The sequence below is a fragment of the Theropithecus gelada genome, chromosome 7b, assembly GCF_003255815.1.
Source record: "Theropithecus gelada isolate Dixy chromosome 7b, Tgel_1.0, whole genome shotgun sequence".
In the NCBI taxonomy this organism is placed as follows: domain Eukaryota; kingdom Metazoa; phylum Chordata; class Mammalia; order Primates; family Cercopithecidae; genus Theropithecus; species Theropithecus gelada.
This window is the reverse complement of record NC_037675.1, coordinates 35,153,455-35,174,274: the sequence shown is the minus strand read 5'-3', so window position 1 is coordinate 35,174,274 and position 20,820 is coordinate 35,153,455.

Genomic DNA, 20,820 nt, shown 5'->3' with positions numbered 1-20,820 from the left:
TGTATATATCCCTGTTGTCATCCAACTTTTAGCTACTAGTTTTAGCATTTTTAAATGATTCTTCTTGAATCAATTATTTCTATGATAAGTAGAAAATGCTGATTTTCTAACTCTTATCAGTTTTTCTGCATTTATTAGTAGGTATTCTACTTAAGTAGAATATAGTATTAGTAGGTATTCTACTTAAGTAGAATATAGTAATATAGAATATTAGTAGGTATTCTACTTATTGTTTATTTATTCCTATATGGTTTTATAGGTTCTTCTTTTATTCAGTGGGTTATACTTTATTACTATAATTTGTTTTTATGGTCGAAATGTCCTAGATTTGGCCAGTGGGAGGCCCTCCAACTAAGTCCAGTATTTAGGGATTTTTTGGACATTGTCTGCATTATTATTTGAGCTTTCTTTTGCACATAATAAGATATTCCAGGTTCATTTTGTACTTTCCTTGCCACCATTTAGAAACCAAGCTCTGGGCAGCACGTGTACTTGTTGCTACTAGGGACTGATTGCTTTGTCAGCAGACAGAACTAGGTAATAAATATATGCAGATAAGTTTGTGTATATATTATATATTTCATATCTGCATGTATATGTTTATGTGTGTGTATGTAAATATATGTGTACACACACACACACATATGTATAAACTATGAGTTCACACAAAGACCCCTGATTCTAATCCAGCTTCACAGGGCTTATTCTAGGCTTCCCCTTTCCATATTTCTAACTCCTTTCATCAGAGTTGTGCTTTAATGCCATCCTTAAAATTAGGACAATCTAAGGCAAAGTCAAGACTGGGGGTAGCAAGCCAGGGGGAAATGTCCTTTGAAATCTATTTATGGTGTGGGCTATTTATTACACTTCTCACTGACTAATATAAAATCCAGTAAAAAATTTTAAATGAAGGGAGAGTAGAAACTTAGAAAGCCATTAAAATGAAAAACAAAAAGATTCAACCTGAGAAAACTGATTAGAAAGGAAAAAAACCCAAAAAGAGTGTAAAGTGAGAGGAAATAAAGTGAAAGAGAAGAGAAAACAAACTCAAAATTCCAACAAGGGTAAAAAGTTAAGCTTTTAAAAGTACCAAAATAAAGTAGATGAGGTTTAAAGTAGCAGACAGTTTATAAAACAATGAGATGGAGGTTAAAAACATAAAAAACAAAAATAATAATAATTATAAAAAACGAAGACAAAATACCAATACTTTATGATTAGAAAGTTAAAATAATAAAAGAGATTAAAGATTAAAAACAGAAAATATAAAATTAAAAGATAAAAATTAAAATTAACAAAAATATTTGAGAGACATATAAAATAAAATATATATTTTTAAAAAGCTGAAAGACTAGAAAGGTGACTGAGAAGGAAGAAGATAAGGGCTGTGTAGAGGGGGACAAGGAAGGAGGATCTGTGACCAAGTTCATGAAGTTCAGATTTTCTCAGTGGAGAATGACTCTCCTATTGAGATTCAAGGGCTCTTCACAAAGCTGGAGCCAGCACATACTCTATCTCCCTTCATTGGAGCCTGCACCACTGTAAACCCACTGCAAGGAGCTCACAGTTAGCTGGGGGTGAGGTGGGGATGGGCAGACAGTCTCACAGTTGGCACAAGCAAGGCAGAACAGCATCTGGGTGTTAGGAACTCCAGTTCAGTTTTCCCTCCAATATTGCAGTTGAGATTGTTTGCCCTGAGTTGACTTGGTATGGAGTGAATACAATAGTACTTTCTGAGAGTCCACGGTAAGAGTCCAGTGTGGTGGAGAGGGAAGAGCAGTGCCTCAGAATTTGAGAGCTACAAATATAGTCCCACGATTCAAGTTAATGTAAGCTTAAATAAACCATTTACTTTCTCAGGACCTTGTATTTATTTATTTTTATTTATTTGAGCTGCAAAAGTGGAGCCTCACAGTGTGTTCCTATTAATATTAGACCACAGACAAGTAAATTGTCACATTTTCCATTGTAAATTCCCAGATCAAAATCTTTTATCATAGATGCATGAAGAGAGGTAAGAATGAGAGGGAACTGAACTCTTGCCAAAGAAGAAGATGGGAGAAGAGGACCGCACAACTCGGTAAATGTTTGACAACCATTCTAAACCCTGAAGTTGGGAAAGAAAGGCTGAACTATGGAAAGCCTTAGTTAGTTAGTTTGTTTTTTTTTAAATGACATCAAGAAGCAAGGATTATGGAATACCTTAGTTTTATCAGAATATTTTTTTAAACAGTGTCAGTAAAACTAAAATTCACCCAGGAAAGCCCAAGACTCCAGCCAACAAGGAAGAACTTAACAAGACCTGGTAATTATCCAGATCATGAAGTTAAAACAGGATATGAAGCCAATGCTGTCTGGCATGTAACTTGAAGTCTTAGTCACTTGTGTGAAGATGCAACTATTTGGCTCTCATCCGAGGATGTCATAGTAACCATGGGTGTGTGCAGGGCAGATCTTCCCTTTCCCACACCAGACTGGGCATGACATCAACACACCAGGGCTCTCTCAGCTGCACACTAGAAACCTGGCTGCTGGGAACGGGGTTCATGGGCTTGCTGGCCACCCAGCACGCCGGGGGAGGTCGTGGTAAGCAGGGGGAGCAAGTAGGAAGAGGAGCAGGGGTCCCGCTCTGCTGCTCCCCTCCCTTCCCTCCTCCTTATCCAGAGCTTGCCTCTAGCTGGAGTTCCCTACTTGCTTGTTTTTTTCCAGTTGGGTTTGCTGTGGTCTGTTTCTTGGTTCCCTTGCTTTACATGAGAAAATGGTGGGAGGAGAGGAGTGGGAAGGAGTGCAACCCATCCCTTTCTGTGCTTGTTTGGGTTCACAATTCCTATTTCATCTCTCTGTCTCCACCACCTTCCTCGAAGGCCCCTGCAGTCATTTCCCAGTATTGCTTGAAGCTTTATAGGATGACAACTTTCTTCTGTTTTGGTTTCCTCCATATCAAGCTTGCCTCAGTTTCCCTATATCACCCCCACACTCTACTGTTCAATAAATCCAATTCCTTCTTTTAAACTGACATGAGTAAAAGGTGAATGCAGGCCATCTAAGAATCTGCCAGACTTTGTACTTAATTCCGACAGAACACTTTTGGTGAAGATCCCAAAGGGCTAAGGTAGAGGCTAGAAATATAGTATATGATCCCTGCTTTCTGGAGTTCACAATCTAACTGGGAAAATAATCTTCCCCTTGTGTGAGGAGCTGAAAACAGGGGAGTTAATACCAATCCCCGATGACACAAAGCAGGTTGTGGCTAAATGTCTAGTGAAGGCATAGAGATTGCACATTACACAGTTCAGAAGAGCCAGTTCAGAAGGAGAGAGTTTTCTGTGGAGACCATCTGAATTTTGATGTAGATGGCGTCCAGTTATACTCTTGTGGCCAGAATGAACACCACCTTCTACTTGCATGGTACCGTAAAGTGTATAAAACAACATGCCCCATTTAATGTTTAAATCATAAATCTTCTAGCCAAGGAAACTGAGGCTCACTCACGTCACATGGAAGCAGTGGGCTCCCATCTCCTGACCACAGGACCAGAGCTCTTTCCCCTCCAGCTGCCTCTGCCTGAGAGAAGGTGGAATGAGCAATGAGCTGGCAGTAGAGTCCAGGAGCTGGACCACCTCAGAAGGAAAGTGAATCTGAAGGATCCCCAAAGTAGAGATGTGGTTCTCTGTTAGGGAAATAATTGGCCCCAGCCAGAGAGAGCAATTCACCTGCATTACAGGTCCTGCCAGCCTCTCAGATGGACCAGATTTGTCCTAAAGACATGTGTTTTGTCTGCACAAGGATATAAAATATGTGCATTAGTTGTCCATATTTCTAAAATGAAGTGATCTTGCTCTCACACACAAATACACACTCAAATTGCTAGCTTCTCTTGAAAATTGGACTCTCTGGCAACACTGAACTCATTCTTTTTTAAAAAATTTTATTTATTTAATTTTTTATTATAATACTTTAAGTTCTGGGATACATGTGCAAAACATGCAGGTTTGTTACATAGGTATATATGTGCCATAGTGGTTTGCTGTACCCATCAGCCTGTCATCTACATTAGGTATTTCTCCTAATGCTATCCCTCCCCTAGCCCCCGAGCTCCCAGCCGCCCTGGTGTGTGATGTTTCCATCCCTGTGCCCATGTATTCTCATTGTTCAACTCCTGCTTATGAGTGAGAACGTGCAGTGTTTGGTTTTCTGTTCTTGTGTTAGTTTGCTGAGAATGATGGTTTCTGGCTTCATCCATGTCCCTGCAAAGGACATGAACTCATCCTTTTTATGGCTGCATAGTATTCTATGGTGTATATGTGCCACATTTTCTTTATCCAGTCTAACATTGATGGGCACTGGGTTGGTTCCAAGTCTTTGCTATTGTGAACAGTGCTGCAATAAATATACGTGTGCATGTATCTTTATAGTAGAATTATTTATAATCCTTTCGGTATATACCAGTAATGGGATTGCTGGGTCAAATGGTATTTCTGGTTCTAGATCCTTGAGGAATCGCCACACTGTCTTCCACAATGGTTGAACTAATTTACACTCCCACCAACAGTGTAAAAGCGTTCCTATTTCTCCACATCCTCTCCAGCATCTGTTGTTTCCTGACTTTTTAGTGATCACCATTCTAACTGGTGTGAGATAGTATCTCATTGTGGTTTTGATTTGCATTTCTCTAATGACCAGTGATGATGAGCTTTTTTTTAAATATGTTTGTTGGTTACATAAATGTCTTCTTTTGAGAAGTGTCTGTTCATATCCTTCACCACTTTTTGATGGGTTTTTTTTTTTCTTGTAAATTTGTTTAAGTTCCTTATAGATTCTGGATATTAGCCCTTTGTCAGAAGGATAGATTGCAAAAATTTTCTCCCATTCTGTAGGTTGCCTGTTCACTCTGATGATAGTTTCTTTTGCTGTGCAGAAGCTCTTTAGCTTAATTATATCCCATTTGTCAATTTTGGCCTCTGTTGCCAGTGCTTTTGGTGTTTTACTCATGAAGTCTTTGACCATGCCTATGTCTTGAATGGTATTTCCTAGGTGTTCTTCCAGGGTTTTTATGGTTTTAGGCCTTACGTTTAAGTCTTTAATCCATCTTGGTTAATTTTTATATAAGGTGTAAGGAAGGGGTCCAGTTTCACTTTACTGCATATAGCTAGCCAGTTTTCCCAACACCATTATTAAATAGGGAATCCTTTCCCCATTGCTTGCTTTTGTCAGGTTTCTCAAAGATCAGATGGTTGTAGATGTGTGGTGTTATTTCTGAGGCCTCTTTTCTCTTCCATTGGTCTATACATCTATTTTGGTACCAGTACCATGCTGTTTTGGTTACTGTAGCCTTGTAGTATAGTTTGAAGTCAGGTAGCGTGATGCCTCCAGCTTTGTTCTTTTTGCTTAGGATTGTCTTGGCTATGCAGGCTCTTTTTTGATTCCATATGAAGTTTAAAGTAGTTCTTTCCAATTCTGTGAAGAAAGTCAATGAGAGCTTGATGGGCATAGCATTGAATCTATAAATTACTTGGGCAATATGGCCATTTTCACGATATTGATTCTTCCTATCCACAAGCATGGAATGCTTTTCCATTTGTTTTTGTCCTCTCTGATTTCCTTGAGCAGTGGTTTATAGTCCTCCTTGAAGAGGTCCTTCACATCCCTTGAAAGTTGTATTCCTAGGTATTTTATTCTCTTTGTAGCAATTGTGAATGAGAGTTCACTCATGATTTGGGTCTCTATTATTGGTGTATAGGAAAGATTGTGATTTTTGCACATTGATTTTGTATCCTGAGACTTTGCTGAAGTTGCTTATTAGCTTAAGAAGATTTGGGGCTGGGATGATGGAGTTTTCTAAATATACAATCATGTCATCTGCAAACAGAGACAATTTGACATCCTCTCTTCCTATTTGAATACCCTTTGTTTCTTTCTCTTGCCTGATTGCCCTGGCGAGAACTTCCAATACTATGTTGAATAGGAGTGGTGAGAGAGGGCATCCTTGTCTTGTGCTGGTTTTCAAAGGGAATGCTTCCAGTTTTTGCCCATTCAGTATGATATTGGCTGTGGGCTTATAATAAATAGCTCTTATTATTTCGAGATACGTTCCATCAAAACCTAGTTTATTGAGAGGTTTTAGCATGAAGGTTGTTGAATTTTGTCAAAGGCCTTTTCTGCATCTATTGAGATAATAATTTGGTTTTTGTCTTTTGTTCTGTTTATGTGATAGATTACATTTATTGATTTGCATATGTTGAACCAGCCTTGCATCCCAGGGATGAAGCCAACTTGATCATGGTGGATAAGCTGTTTGATGTGCTGCTGGATTTGGTTTGCCAGTATTTTATTGAGGATTTTTGCATCGATGTTCATCAGGGATATTGACCTGAAATTTTCTTTTTTTGTTGTGTCTCTGCTGGGTTTTCGTATCAGCATGATACTGGCCTTATAAAGTGAGTTTTGGAGAAGTCCCTCTTTTTCTGTTGATTGGAATAGTGTCAGAAGGAATGCTACCAGATCCTCTTTGTACCTCTGGTAGAATTTGAGTGCGAATCTGTCTGGTCCTGGGCTTTTTTTTTTGGTTGGTAGACTATTAATTACTGCCTCAATTTCAGAACATGTTATTGGTCTATTCAGGGATTTGACTTCTTCCTGGTTTAGTCTTGGGAGGATGTATGTGTCCAGGAATGTATCCATTTCTTCAGATTTTCTAGTTTATTTGCATAAAGGTGTTTATAGTATTCTCCAATAGTAGTTTGTATTTCTGTGGGATCAGTGGTGATATCCCCTTTATCATTTTTTATTATGTCTCCTTGATTCTTCTCTCTTTTCTTCTTTATTAGTCTGGCTAGTGGTCTATCAATTTTGTTGATCTTTTCAAAAACCCAGCTCCTGGATTCATTGATTTTTTGAAGAGTTTTTCGTGTCTCTATCTCTTTCTGTTCTGCTCTGATCTTAGTATTTCTTGTCTTCTGCTAGCTTTTGAATTTATTTGCTCTTGCTTCTCTAGTTCTTTTAATTGTGATGTTAGGGTGTCAATTTTATATCTTCCCTGCTTTCTCCTGTGGGCATTTAATGCTATAAATTTCCCTCTAAACACTGCTTCAGCTGTGTCCCAGAGATTCTGGTACATTGTGTCTTTGTTCTCATTGGTTTCAAAGAACTTATTTATGTCTGTCTTCATTTTGTTATTTACCCAGTAGTCATTCAGGCACAGGTTGTTCAGTTTCCATGTAGTTGTGCAGTTTTGAGTGAGTTTCTTAATCCTCGGTTCTAATTTGATTGGTCTGTGGTCTGAGAGACTGTTCGTTATGATTTCTGTTCTTTTACATTTGCTGAGGAGTGTTTTACTTGCAATTATGTGGTCAATTTTAGAATAAGTGTGATGTGGTGCTGAGAAAAGTGTAGATTCTGTTGATTTGGGGTGGAGAGTTCTGTAGATGTTTATTAATTCTCCTTCATCCAGAGCTGAGTTCAAGTCCTGAATATCCTTGTTAATTTTGTGTCTTGTTGATCTGTCTAATATTGAGAGTAGGGTGTTACAGTCTCATTATTATTGTGTGGGAGCCTGTCTCTTTGTAGGTCTCTAAGACCTTGCTTTATGAATCTAGGTGCTCCTGTATTGGGTGCATATACATTTAGGATAGCTAGCTCTTGTTGTTGCATTGATCCCTTTACCATTATGTAATGCCCTTCTTTGTCTTTTTTGATCTTTGTTGGTTTAAAGTCTATTTTATCAGTGACTAGGATTGCAACCCCTTCTTTTTTTTGCTTTCCATTTGCTTGGTAAGTATTCCTCCATCCCTTTATTTTGAGCCTGTGTGTGTCTTTGCACGTGAGATGGCTCTCCTGAATACAGCACACTGATGGGTCTTGACTCCTTATCCAATTTGCCAGTCTGTGTCTTTTTATTGGCATGTTTAGCCCATTTTACATTTAAGGTTAATATTGTTATGTGTGAATCTGATCCTCTCTTTACGATGCTAGCTGGTTATTTTGCACATTAGTTTATGCAGTTTCTTCATAGTGTTGAGGTTTTTATAATTTGATGTTTTTGCAGTGGCTAGTACCGGTTTTTTCTCTCCATATTTAGTGCTTCCTTCAGGAGCTCTTGTACGGCAGGCCTGGTGGTGACAAAATCTCTTAGCATTTGCTTGTCTATAAAGGATTTTATTTCTCCTTTGCTTATGAAGCTTAGTTTGGCTGGATATGAAATTCTGGGTTGAAAATTCTTTTTCTTAAGTTGTCAAATCTTGGGCCCTACTCTCTTCTGGCTTGTAGGGTTTCTGCTGAGAGATCTGCTCTTAGTCTGATGGACTTCCCTTTGTGGGTAACCCGACCTTTCTGTCTGGCTTCCCTTAACATTTTTTCCTTCATTTCAACCTTGGTGAATCTGACAATTATGTGTGTTGGGGTTGCTGTTCTCGAGGAGTATCTTTGTAGTGTTCTTTGTATTTCCTGAATTTGAATGTTGTCCTGCCTTGCTAGGTTGGAGAAGTTCTCCTGGATAACGTCCTGAAGAGTGTTTTCCAACTTGGTTCCATTCTCCCCATCACTTTCAGGTACACCAATCAAATGTAGGTTTGGTCTTTTCACATAGTCCCATATTTGTTGGAGGCTTTGTTCATTCCTTTTGTTTCTTTTTTCTTTAATCTTGTCTTCACGCTTTATTTCATTAAGTTGATCTTCAGTCTCTGATATCCTTTCTTCTGCTTGATCAATTCAGCTATTGATACTTGTGTATGTGTCATGAAGTTCTTGTGCTGTGTTTTTCAGCTTCTTCAGGTCATTTATGTTCTTCTCTAAACTGGTTATTCTAGTTAGCATTTCCTGTAACCTTTTATCAAAGTTCTTCGCTTCCTTGCATTGGATTAGAATATGGTCCTTTAGCTTGGAGGAGTTTGTTATTACTTGCCTTCTGAAGCCTACTTCTGTCACTTCATCAAACTCATTCTCTGTCCAGTTTTGTTTCCTTGCTGGCGAGGAGTTGTGATCCTTTGGAGGAGAAGAGGCATTCTGGTTTTTGGAATTTTCAGCCTTTTTGCACTGGTTTTTCCTCATCTTCATGGATTTTTCTACCTTTGGTCTTTGATGTTGGTGACCTTTGGATGGAGTTTTTGTGTGGACGTCCTTTTGTTGATGTTGATGCTATTCCTTTCTGTTTGTTAGTTTTCCTTCTAACAGGCCCCTCTGCTGCAGGTCTTCTAGAGTTGCTAGAAGTCCACTCCAGATCTTGTTTGCCTGGGTATCACCAGCGGAGGCTGCAGAACAGCAAAGATTGCTGCCTGTTCCTTCCTCTGGAAGCTTTGTCCCAGAGGGGCACCTGCCAGATGCCAACTGGAGCTCTCCTGTATGAGATATCTGTCGACCCCTGCTGGGAGGTGTCTCCCCATCAGGAGGCATGAGGGTCAGGGATTCACTTGAGGAGGCAGTCTGTCCCTTAGCAGAGCTCGAGTGCTTTGCTGGGAGATCCGCTGCTCTCCTCAGAGCTGGCAGGCAGAAATATTTAAGTCTGCTGAAGCTGCACCCACAGCCACCCCTTCCCCCAGGTGCTCTGTCCCAGGGAGATGAGAGTTTTATCTATAAGCCCCTGACTATGGCTGCTGCCTTTCTTTCAGAGATACCCTGCCCAGAGAGGAAGAATCTAGCACAGCAGTCTGGCCACAGCAGCTTTGGCAAGCTGCAGTGGGCTCCACCCATTTGGAACTTCCCGGTGGCTTTGTTTACACTGTGAGGGGAAAACAGCCTATTCAAGTCTCAGTAATGGCAGACACCCCTCCCCCCAACCAAACTCGAGAGTCTCAGGTCCACTTGACACTGCTGTGCCAGGAGTGAGAATTTCAAGCCAGTGGGTCTTAGTTTTCTGGGTTCCATGGGGGTGGGATCTGCTGAGCAAGACCACTTGGCTCCCTGGCTTCAGCCTTCTTTCCAGGGGAGTGAATGGTTCTGTCTTGTTGGCATTCCAGGAGCCACTGGGTTATGAAAAAAAACTCCTGTGGCTAGCTAGGTATCTGCCCAAATGACTGCCCAGTTTTGTGCTTGAAACCCAGGGCCCTGGTGGTGTAGGCACCCGTGGGGTCTCCTCATCTGCAGGTTGCGAAGAAAAGCGAAGAGTGCCCCATTCCTCATGGCACAGTTCCTCAGGGCTTCCCTTGGCTAGGGGAGGGCGTTCCCTGACCCCTTGCACTTCCCAGGTGAGGCAATGCCCCACCCTGCTTTGGCTTACCCTCCGTGGGCTGCATCCACTGCCTAACCAGTCCCAATGAGATGAGCCAGGTACTTTGGTTGGAAATGCAGAAATCACCCGTTTTCTGCATTGATCTTGCTCAGAGCTGCAGACCAGAGCTGTTCCTATTCAGCCATCTTGCCAGCCACTGAACTCCTCATTCTTATAGCCATCTTGTGTTGGGACTGTGTTGCAGCCACCTCTTTAGAGGACGCAGTTGCTCTGCAGTTCTCTAGGGCTCCACAGAGCTTGGCCTCTATAGGCATTGGAGTTTGCATCTTACAAGATGGGGAGCCCATGGGGGAATGTGATATTTGTTGTCCTTTAGTGTTTACTAGATTTAGGTCTCCTATGACACATTTGAGAGGCAGTTATGACATGGTAGAAAGAGGTAGAGGGTCTGGATTCAAGCCCCGCTCTGCCATGTATTGTTTGTGAGACCTTAGCTAAAACAGTCAACCTCTCCCAGCTTGAGTTTCATGACCTTTTGATTGGGTGTAATGATACTCACTCCCAGTGAGGTTGTATAGATTATGTGAGTTAATAAAAGTATAGCAAGTGGTGCCTGTATTGTTTTCATGCTTATTTTTGGAAGTATTCAATCTGAGATGCAAAGATACAGAGGATTGGTTCTATACGCTATTCCTCAAAATGGTTTTGGAATGTTAGAGCTAAAGTGTCACTAGCCTTGTTTTAGGAAGAAGCTGCAACGAGCCTGAGCCTCATGTAACTTTGAAGATGTTATTATGGACACAAGGTAGGGGATGGCAAAGAGGCACTGAAAGAGAGATTGCTCCTTCCCTGTCCCATAATCTTAGCCCGTTTTCCCCACTTTATTTGAACAGGATGTTGGTTTATTTGTTTCTTTATGCATCTGGGAGAGGATCAGAGTCTAAAAGAATTGTAACTGGAACATTTTTTGAAATCCATCTTCAATGAGGGAGAGTATTTTAGAAAGTCAAAACTTGGTCAATAGAGAAGGACAAACAAACCATGCACTTCTCATCTCTGGGAGAGCTTCAGGTGCCTGTTGCAAATTGATTTTAGGATTGTGACAATAATGTTGAGGTTCTCTGAAGATGGCAGCAGCCTGATAAAGTTCTTGAGGAAGTAAATTCATATGTGAAGTATTTAAGGTCAAAATGCTCTTTGGACACCACTTTTGGGTTTGTCTTTTGTCCAAGCCCATTGAGTAGTTATTATGTGATGTATGTGGGCGAGTGGCTAAAGTGGCCGCAATGACAAGTGCTTCCTTACTCTGTGTTTAGGTGTACAATTCCGTTTTCTTCCTCCTTTCCACTCTCCTTCCCATGCCCCTGTGGCCAGGATGGCCATCCAATTCCAACTCCCTAACCCTGTCAAACAAGGTACTGAAAATGCCATTTTTGCCTTTTCATTGTGATTCCTTTGTGAAAAGAAATGGGAGCAACCACTGGACACAGTGCCATCCAGAGATGTCCATCATCTTCTGGCTGGAATGGAAAAACCATAGTTACATTATTGTTCAGCCTTGGTACATATTTACCCAACTTCTCAGACACCTGAGAACTCGTGTAACTCAACATTTAGAAAATTGTCATTTGTTCAGGTAAGGTTTTTTTTGTCTATTCATTTAAAGCTTTGCTTTCTGAAAAATAGCACTGAGAGGGATGGCTGGACATGTGATAGTAATAGCTTTGGGGGCCAAGCAGGTAAGTTTACATCCCTTTCTCCCTTCCTAGGAAATTGAAGGATGCTAGACAAAAAGTTCCTCAAGTTGTCATTATTATATGCTTAAAATGAGCTGAGTTCAGGCTGTCTAACAAAATGCTAGTTCTTGGACTGAAGCCAAACATGTAAATTTCAGTTCAAATAAGTACTTAATAGGAAAAGCAAAGGGGTCAGCCCTGGAGGCTCCCCTGAAGGCCATGGGGGGCCCCTCGCTCTGGCTTGCCTCCTTTTTTTCCACATCAGCAGGCCTATTTTCCTGGAGATCTGCCTTGACTTGGTGAGCAAGGCTCAACACAGTGAGTCTCTTGCTTGTCCAAGGGGGAAGGGAATCTCTTTTGCCATCCATAGAAAAGCTAATGAGCTGAGGTGACACTGGGTCTTGAATTCAGACCTCCTGTAATGCTTTGCTTGCCTGAGGCTGCTGGAACATATTTTTATATTACTCCATAATAGGGAGACAGAGAAGTACAGATCTTGCCAGGCTGAACTGCTCCCACTCCTTCTCCAGTCACTCAGCCGGGATCAAGATGCTTTGCATCGGGGTGATAGAACATTCTGACTCTATTATGGAGGCTGGCCTCGGGCCAAAGGAGGAGCTGCTGCTTCTTTGTATTTCTCAATGAAAAGCAGGCACTCTGGTGTAGCAGGTTCCAGCCTTGTTAGGATGCCAGGGTCTATTCCTTACTTCTGGGTCTGGATTTGAGCAAGTTGCTCTCCCCACATATACATGGCTTGGGCAGGAAACTGGGGGTGGTGGGGAACAGGAGCAGGAGGGAGAAGGTAGTGATACTTTTTTACTTCCAGAATGCTATTGCCATGCTCTAACCTTTCCTGGTATCTGAGGAAACTTATGTCGGAACCTAATGCCTCCCAGGGACTCCAGGCAATGACCTCCTAGGGTGAATACTACTAGTTCATCATCACTGCGCAGCTTTCCTAAGGAAAAAGTACTCTTGTAGAAGATATTATTGGATTATTGGTCCAGTTGATTGTGAATCTTAAAGATTTGCAATCTCAACAGTTTAAATTAGAAGTTTAAGAAAATGGGAATCTTATGATTAACATGATGCAATGTAGAAGGAGAAAACTTCCTTTAGCAACAGGATGGGTAAAAGGCAAGGTCTTAGCAGAATGATACCCTGGGCATCTGTCTCCTGTTGATGTCGTTGACAGGCCCCACTGAGCAGTAGTTTTAGACTTCTGTATTTTAGGTCTGGCTGGCCATTCTAATTGTGTGAAGTTATTTGGGTGGCATTCAGAATCATCTTCTATGGAATTATGAAACCCACTAGAGAGGCAGGGAAATGGCTCCTGAGCTGAGGGAGCAGAGGGCCCAGCCCTTCTTTGCCTGATCCTGCCCACTGGCTCCTCTTGGTGAACTTCCAAGATGCCCTCCATGTAGGTCCTCAGGGATAAGCTCCATGACCTCCTGCTCACTCCCGTCACTTTTCACCTTTGGCTTTGGACTAGGTGCGTGAAAGAGAAGCACAAATAATAATTTCTGACAGGATATATACTTGCTGGTAGGGAAGAAGAATGAAGAATCAGGAGAAATAGAAACTGCTCATTGTGTGGGTAATTATGTAGGATCTGCCAATGCTTGTAGGTGGGTGTGGGAGTTGAGGAGGAAGAGGGTCTTAGGTATTGTTACGGAAATCCTGTGTCTCCTCTAGACAAGAGTGGTTGAACACCAGTTGAGAATGTCAGCTGAGAAAAGTTTCTAGAAAATGTCCTCATTCATTTTTTCCTTCCTTCAGCAAAAATATAGTAGGTACTTTTATGAATAAGACCTGGGTTAACAAGACATAAAACACCACGTTAAAGACTATCTGGTCATCATAGGTACATGATCTATTGAATGACTTGAGGCTCTCCTCCATGTGTCTTCCCTCTTGAGAAATAACTTTTTGAATTTAGTCCCAAAAAAGCATTGTCTCTTGTGAGGAAATGGTCTATATCCTTTTTTTTTTTTTTTTTTTTTTTTTAGATTTGAGAATTGACGTTTCTATTTTTTCCGAGGTTCTAGTTTGTATACCACAGAAATTGATTCTGGTTATTGCAGACAGAAAAGAGGAATTTGTGGTCGGGTGTGGTGGCTCACGCCTGTAATCCCAGCACTTTGGGGATTACAGGCCCTTGAGGCCAAGGCAGGCGGATTGCCTGAGGTCAGGAGTTCGAGACCAGTCTGGCCAATATGGTGAAACCCCTTCTCTACTAAAAATACAAAAAAAATTAGCCAGGTGTGGTGGCGTGCGTCCGTAATCCCAGCTACCCGGGAGGCTGAGGCAGGGGAATTGTTTGAACTAGGGAGGTGGAGTTTGCAGTGAGCCAAGATCGCACCACTGCACTCCAGCCCAGGCGGCAGAGTGAGACTCCATCTCAAAAAAAAAAAAAAAAAAAGAAAAGAGGAATTTGTTGAAAGGATGATTCAGGACCAAGCTGTATCACTGACTAGCTCAGGGGCAGTGGACAAGTCATTTATCCTTTTCAAATTACACTTTACACCTTACCATTCCAGCCCTACCTGGAAGCCCCCTGTCCAAGGCCCTTGGAAGAGCAAGGGACAGTGAGGCAGGAGAAGACCAAGAAGTGAATATAGGCCTGGCCCATAGTGTGAACATAAGTATTCACTTTCCCTGGTGTTCAACAATTCATCTGTTCAATCATTTATTCATTGGGTTGTCAGATAGTCTACTATGTGTTAAATAATCTATTTTGGTTTTACATGTAAAATAATCTGTTATAACTTTAAACTATATCTGGAACTTTTTAGATTATTTGAGCCTTATTCTGAATAAATATTTGTTACTTCTGGTTCTATAAATGAGGAAATGTTTATGGCAAAGATTTTTGGCACTTTGTTTTCAAGGTGGTGTTATCTTTTGAATTCTTTGTAAATGACTCTTTTTTTCTGCCAAATAATAACTGGTTAACAAACACATGTTCGTATTTATTGATTAAAATGTTGTTACTTAATTCCTAAAAAAAAAAAAAACCCAAAAGCCCCCCAAGTTTTGCTTTACTTGCCATTCAAGGAATGTTGCACAGTCAGAGTGGAGCTCACAAAATAGATGGAAGGCTGGAAAACCAAGTCTGGAAAGCAGATAGGAACCAAAGGAGTTCTGGATAGTGAGGTCACAGGAGCTGGTTCTCATGCTGCTGGGCCAGGTTGAGTAAGATGTGCAACTGCCTTCGTGATGTTGGGTCACTCTACATTCAAGTCCTGGAAAAGCTTCTGATTAGCCAAGCTTCAGTTTGGAAAGCTAGTCCCTTCTGATGTCTATAGAGGGAGTACCGGCCACTCTCAGGATTAATGGAGTAGTCTTCAAAAGGAAGACTGGTGGGCAGATGTTGGATAACAACAAAAATGGATGTCTGGAAATGCAGAGTAAAGCCATTGTTCAAAAATAAAAACAATATCCACCATTGCAAGGAGTGTATGTGCTCCTTCTGCCTTTTCTTGGTTCTGATTTTTTTCTTCCTTTCCCTTTAATTACCCTTATTGTACTGCATTCCTTGAATGGCAGGTAAAGTGAGATTCGGAAAGGATAAATAACTTGCTTGATGTCTCTGAGCTAGTAAGTAGTACAGCCAGGTTCTGAATGTGTATCTTTTCACTTCAATTTCAGTTGTCTTGTCTTTCCTTCTGTATTGATGCAATGCAAAGTGGAGGGTGACAAATATCAAGAAAGGTACAAGAAAACTGCTCTAGTTGATCTAAAAAGGAGTATTTCTTCAGGTTTGAAGATATTTGTAGGTCTAAGAAATTAACAATAAATATGTTTTCCTTGCTAAAGGGAGAGTGCATCCGCTCTCTTTTGTAAACCAGCTAACCCACCATCAGGGAATGTCCTATACCAGGAAGGTTGCCATGAATATGAAGAGTGGTTTCTTCAGTTGCCATGAATATGAAGAGTGGTTCTTCAGAACTCCCTAGTGAGTTCTCAGGATCTCAGGTCAATGTTCAGGCTATTCTTCTCTTTTGAAAAGACTTATCCTATCATCGAAATGCATCATAATTTAATTTTCTTGCCTTCATAAGAAGTGTTTTCTGGGGGAAACTACATGTTTTTTATAAAAAATTTGGATAATACAAAAATAAAATATAATGAAAACAAAAGTACACTCAGAACTCCACTGTTATATTTTTATATGTATGTGTTTGAAAACTGAGATTATGATATCATTCTTTTACATGACATAGTTTTGTGAGCTCATGACACATGATACTTTTGGTACTTGGATTCCTAATAATTATTTACTTTGCACTTACTGGGCTCACCACTGTGCATCAAAACCCCTTCCTGTCCTCCAGGAACTACCTTCTCCACTTTTAGTCTAGGTAGGGAGGAGGAAGGGGAAGAAGCCAGGAATCGAGAAGTCAAGAGAGCAACCCTAGGAACCACGACTTCAAAGTGATGATTCTTGTCCCACATTAAAGATACCGAGGAGTCCAAAACACTTGTTTCTCTATTTTTTGAAGAGTATGAACATGTGACTTAGTTTTTGCATGGAACCATATCTAAAGCAACACAGTTCTACAGAGATACAGCTAAATTTTTTTAAAAAGAATTCATTATTTACAACAGTCTCTTTATTAAACAGGATCCAATTCCTAAGCCACATGGGTGGATCTCACTTGTCTCCTCTTTCCATTCCTCCAGCCTCTGAAAGCCACAGTGAACCATCTAGATCACTTATCAAACCACAGCTCCCTGCTTTCTTTTCCCTTCCCTCCTCTGTTCTGTCTTTTATTGTTTGGGTCACTTAGCCTCTTTTCTAGAAAGTAAGAATACTTCCTCTTTAGGAGACGGAGGAAGAGTTAAGCTGTAGATGTTTAGCATTCTCCTCAAATAGCAGGGGGAGAGAGATGCTGTGGACACTTACCCCTTAATCTTTTATAGCCCTTTTCCGTGTCTTGCATCTCTGTCCCCTGAAGTGACTGGCACTGGCACGACCACCTGGAAGGAGCTGGGGAAATTCGTCCTGAATAGAAGTGACCCTGAGAAACCAGGCAGCAAGGCTGATTCCGGGCCACAGCCCCAGGCTACGCATGGGCCAGCTTGGGCTGGGAGGACAACAGCAGCGGTTGTCCCTGAGTTGCCCTCCATGCCTTTTCACATCACCCCACCCTCCACCCCAGGGGTAGCCTCCAAAAAGGGACTGAGATCACATTCCCCTGTCAAAGCATGGAAGCTCTGTCCTCTTGGGTAACAGGCCCCAGGACTGTGGACTGGCAGGAGATGGGTGTGGGATTAAGGAGAATGAGGCTGGTCTCTGAGTTTACATCCTAGATCTCTTTGCGGGGTTCCGCTTTCCTTGAGAGTTATAAAAGAGCCAGAGCATATATATGAGAAGCAAAATGGCTGGAAAGCTGTGGGTCTTGAATATTTATTTATTCATCCCAGATTCTTTCAATATACATTCACAAGAGGGTGAGGGTGATACCTAGGTGTTCAGGCTCCAGAGTCGAGCAGACCTAAATTTGAAGCCTGTTTCCGCCCGCTACCAATGAACTAGGCAAGTAAGTTTACCCCTTTAGACCCCAGCTTTTTTATGGGCAAACTCGGGCAACCTCCTCAGCAGATTGTTATGAGGAGTAAGAGAGAATTGAAAAACACATGTGGAGCATTAATTCGGTGGCCACTACATTGGTCTTGATGGGTGGCTGCTATTATGGTTCTTGAGAACACCCCCCAAGAAGCCTGTGACGGAAACAAGGCTAAGTCAGACACAGATCCTGCCCAAGGTAGCTTATGATGGGCAATCCTAACACCAGAAATGATGGGAGCCAGGAGAGAAGATTAGGACGAAAGGGGTGTGAAACAAATAGAATCAAAGGTTCAAAAGGAGGATGGGCAGAAAGGATTGTTTAACATGGTGGGGCTGAAAGTGAAAGCTGAATTGAATAGAGTAACAGTGGTGTCCGACAGAGCCCGGGCATAGTGTCTAAAGTTGGGAAAGAAAAGCAACAGGATACATTAAAAGCACAGTAGGTGAGCAGGCTCGCACCGGGCTGAGGAGAGTGAGAAGGTAAGCAAAGGAGAAAGCAGACTGGGATGGATAAATAAGCAACCAGCATAGTGATAAAGACGGCCCTACCAGTCCAGATGCTAAGAGGCAGCCTGTCACAGAGGCTGGAATTGCGCTTGCAGTTCCAGAAAACGAAAAATGTATGCAGATGTTTGCAGATTTTTCTGATGCTTAGATCGTTTTCTTATCACAACAGTCAGAAATCCATCCTGGATTTATTCTCAGGAAGGACGTCTGAGAGCCCCTGTCACGCCTTGTCACTGCCTTGGAAGATTTCATAGTCAAGTTCTCAGAGATGGGATAAGTGGTTAAGAGAGTGATCAGCACAAGTTGCTGAGTTCTGGGGACCCTGATTGGAGCAGATGCCGGCTGTGTGAACTATGTCTAGACATGGAAATTGTGCTCTTAATCTCTCAATCCTGCTTTCTCTACATTCTCTGACAACGTGCCTGTTTCTGTAAACATTCTCACCACGGGAGCGGAGCTGGAAACACATGTGCAATCAGCAGCCACAGCAGCTACAAAGGGGGTTATGAAATCTGCGCAAAAATAGCCTGCTTGCCCCATAGGCATGCAAAGCAGCCAACTAGCCAGGGAGAACGTGTCAGGCGGCAGATTTCGCTCAGTGTTTCAAAAGGCTTCCAGTGACCTGTCATACTTAGGGGCAAAGGAGCTCAGTGCTGGATAGAAACACCCAGAGGGGATCTGGGCCTGTGGACAGAGCCTCCTGTGCAGCTGTGAGTGACAAGACCTCCTTCCAGGGAGGCAGTACACCTTCCAAAAGATGCCAGCCTCCTGTCCTACCTGCCCCGCAACTCCTCAGCCCTGGTTTAAACTTTTATTTGAGCCAGGCACGGTGGCTCATGCCTGTAATCCCAGCACTTTGGGAGGCCAAGGCTGGAGGATCACTTGAGGCCAGGAGTTTGAGACTGGCCTGGGCAACATGCTGAGACCTTGTCTCTACCAAAAAATACAAAAATTAGCCAGGCATGGTGGCACAGGCCTGTAGTCCTAGCTGCACAGGAGGCTGAGGTCGGAGGATTGCTTGAGCCTAGGAGTTCCAGACTGCAGCCTGGATGACAGAGAGTGAGGCCGTGTCTCTGAAAAATCTTCTATTTGGGTTAAAACTCTGAGGTCACATAGTGTCACTAGAGGCAAGAATCTAAAATATCTGGCTCCTGCCCTTGGAACATAATGCATCAGCTGGCCGGCCCTTTGCAGGGTTGGGATGGTGCATTTCTATAGAGTGGGGGAGTGGGAGGGAAAAGCACTTTGGCTGGGATGCTGGGAGCAGGGCTGGCAGATACGTGTTCACCATCTGCAAGGTGAAGGGGTGAGAAATAAGACTTGCTGTGAGCGGGGGTGGGGTGCACTGGGTGTCTTCTTTCACCTCCAGCCCCTCCTGCTGCGTGACCTTTGGCCCAGTCACTTTGGGCCTCTTGCTTCAGCTTCACTACTGAGTGGGAAGGTGCTGTCTCCCCTGTATTTCCCTCCTAAAGAAAGAGGAAAGGATCACGAATCAGGTGACTAGCCTTCACCTCTCCACGTGTCCTTGAAGTTGGAATCTCAGTCAACTCAGGGAAATGATTACATTAGAGAGTGCCATTGCAGAGGTCCTGGGGATATTTTTGTCAATAGAGCTTTTTGTGACTGAAGAGACAGGGTGGGTCATCTACATTCTGATGGGAAAGACCATGGGGCGAGAAGTCAGCAGACCCAGGCTCTGAGCCAGCTCTGTTGGTTGCTTTCTGTGTTACTGAATGTCTCGGCTTTCCTCAGTGGAACAAGGCAAAGATCTGCAGCCCAAGAAAGGCCACTGGGCAATTGTAGTGGCTGTGCTAGGGCAACAGAATGTGCTGAGGGCAGCGTGGAAAGGGTGGCCAAGGTACTAAAGACCCGCTTTCTCTTTCATGGGACCTGAAATGAACCCTCTGCCACCTCCCATCCCCACCCATAGATTCCTTTCCCATTTACAGGCAGCTAGGTTGGCCTTGGCCTGGACTGGGTTTCTGTTTTGTCAAACTAACAGGTTTCTGCTGGGAGGAGGGCACTGGCGGAAGAAGCATAACTTCTCTTTGGTTTAGGGGTGGAACCTGGGTTGTTTTTCCAGGCACGTCATGTCTTGGCTTGGACCATCCCTTGCTAAAGCACTGTGCTTCACATCCTTTTACGGGAAGTGCACAACCTTCCATCTCCCCGCAGGTGTGGGCTGGACCCACAGGACCCAGGCAAAGCCTTTGAGGTGGGTCTCCTATTCAGAGGGCCAGTCAGGGACCCCACTGGCCTATTCCTCATAGTCCACACCTGTTTCCAAGGGGCCTCTTTGAACTCAATGACTTTCACTCTTTCTTTTGGAGTCATTTTAGGACAAAGGGAAATGAAATTCTGGTTCTTCAGTGACTTGAGCCGTGTCTTAAAATTGGGGTTGGGAGGGAAGAGAATGGCTCCCCTAAGTCCTGCTCTGGGAGTCAGTTGTTGCCTAGGCTGGGTCTCTGAGCCAGCGCCCATCATACACAGCATTCTGATTTCTCCCCGTAGCATCCTGAATCTGTATATGCTTTGGGAGCCTGGGGTGGGAAGAGGCTAACCCTTGCCCCCCATCACATTGTACTTCAGAGAAACCTGTGGAAGATACACCCTACCACTGTGGCTCCTTCCAGGGAGTTTTGGTAAAAAGGAAAGGTATCTGTTTCTGTAGGGATAGCACTGAAATGGAGTGTTGGAAACTCAAGTTTCCAGAAAGCTTGAAGGTTTTGACCTCCCTAGATGCTTTCTTCATGTTTCACACCAGGCAGCTTGGGCGTGGAGAGCTGCCTCCACCAACTTGGCTGAGAAGCCCTGGCAGCTGCTTAGGCTGAAAATAGTAG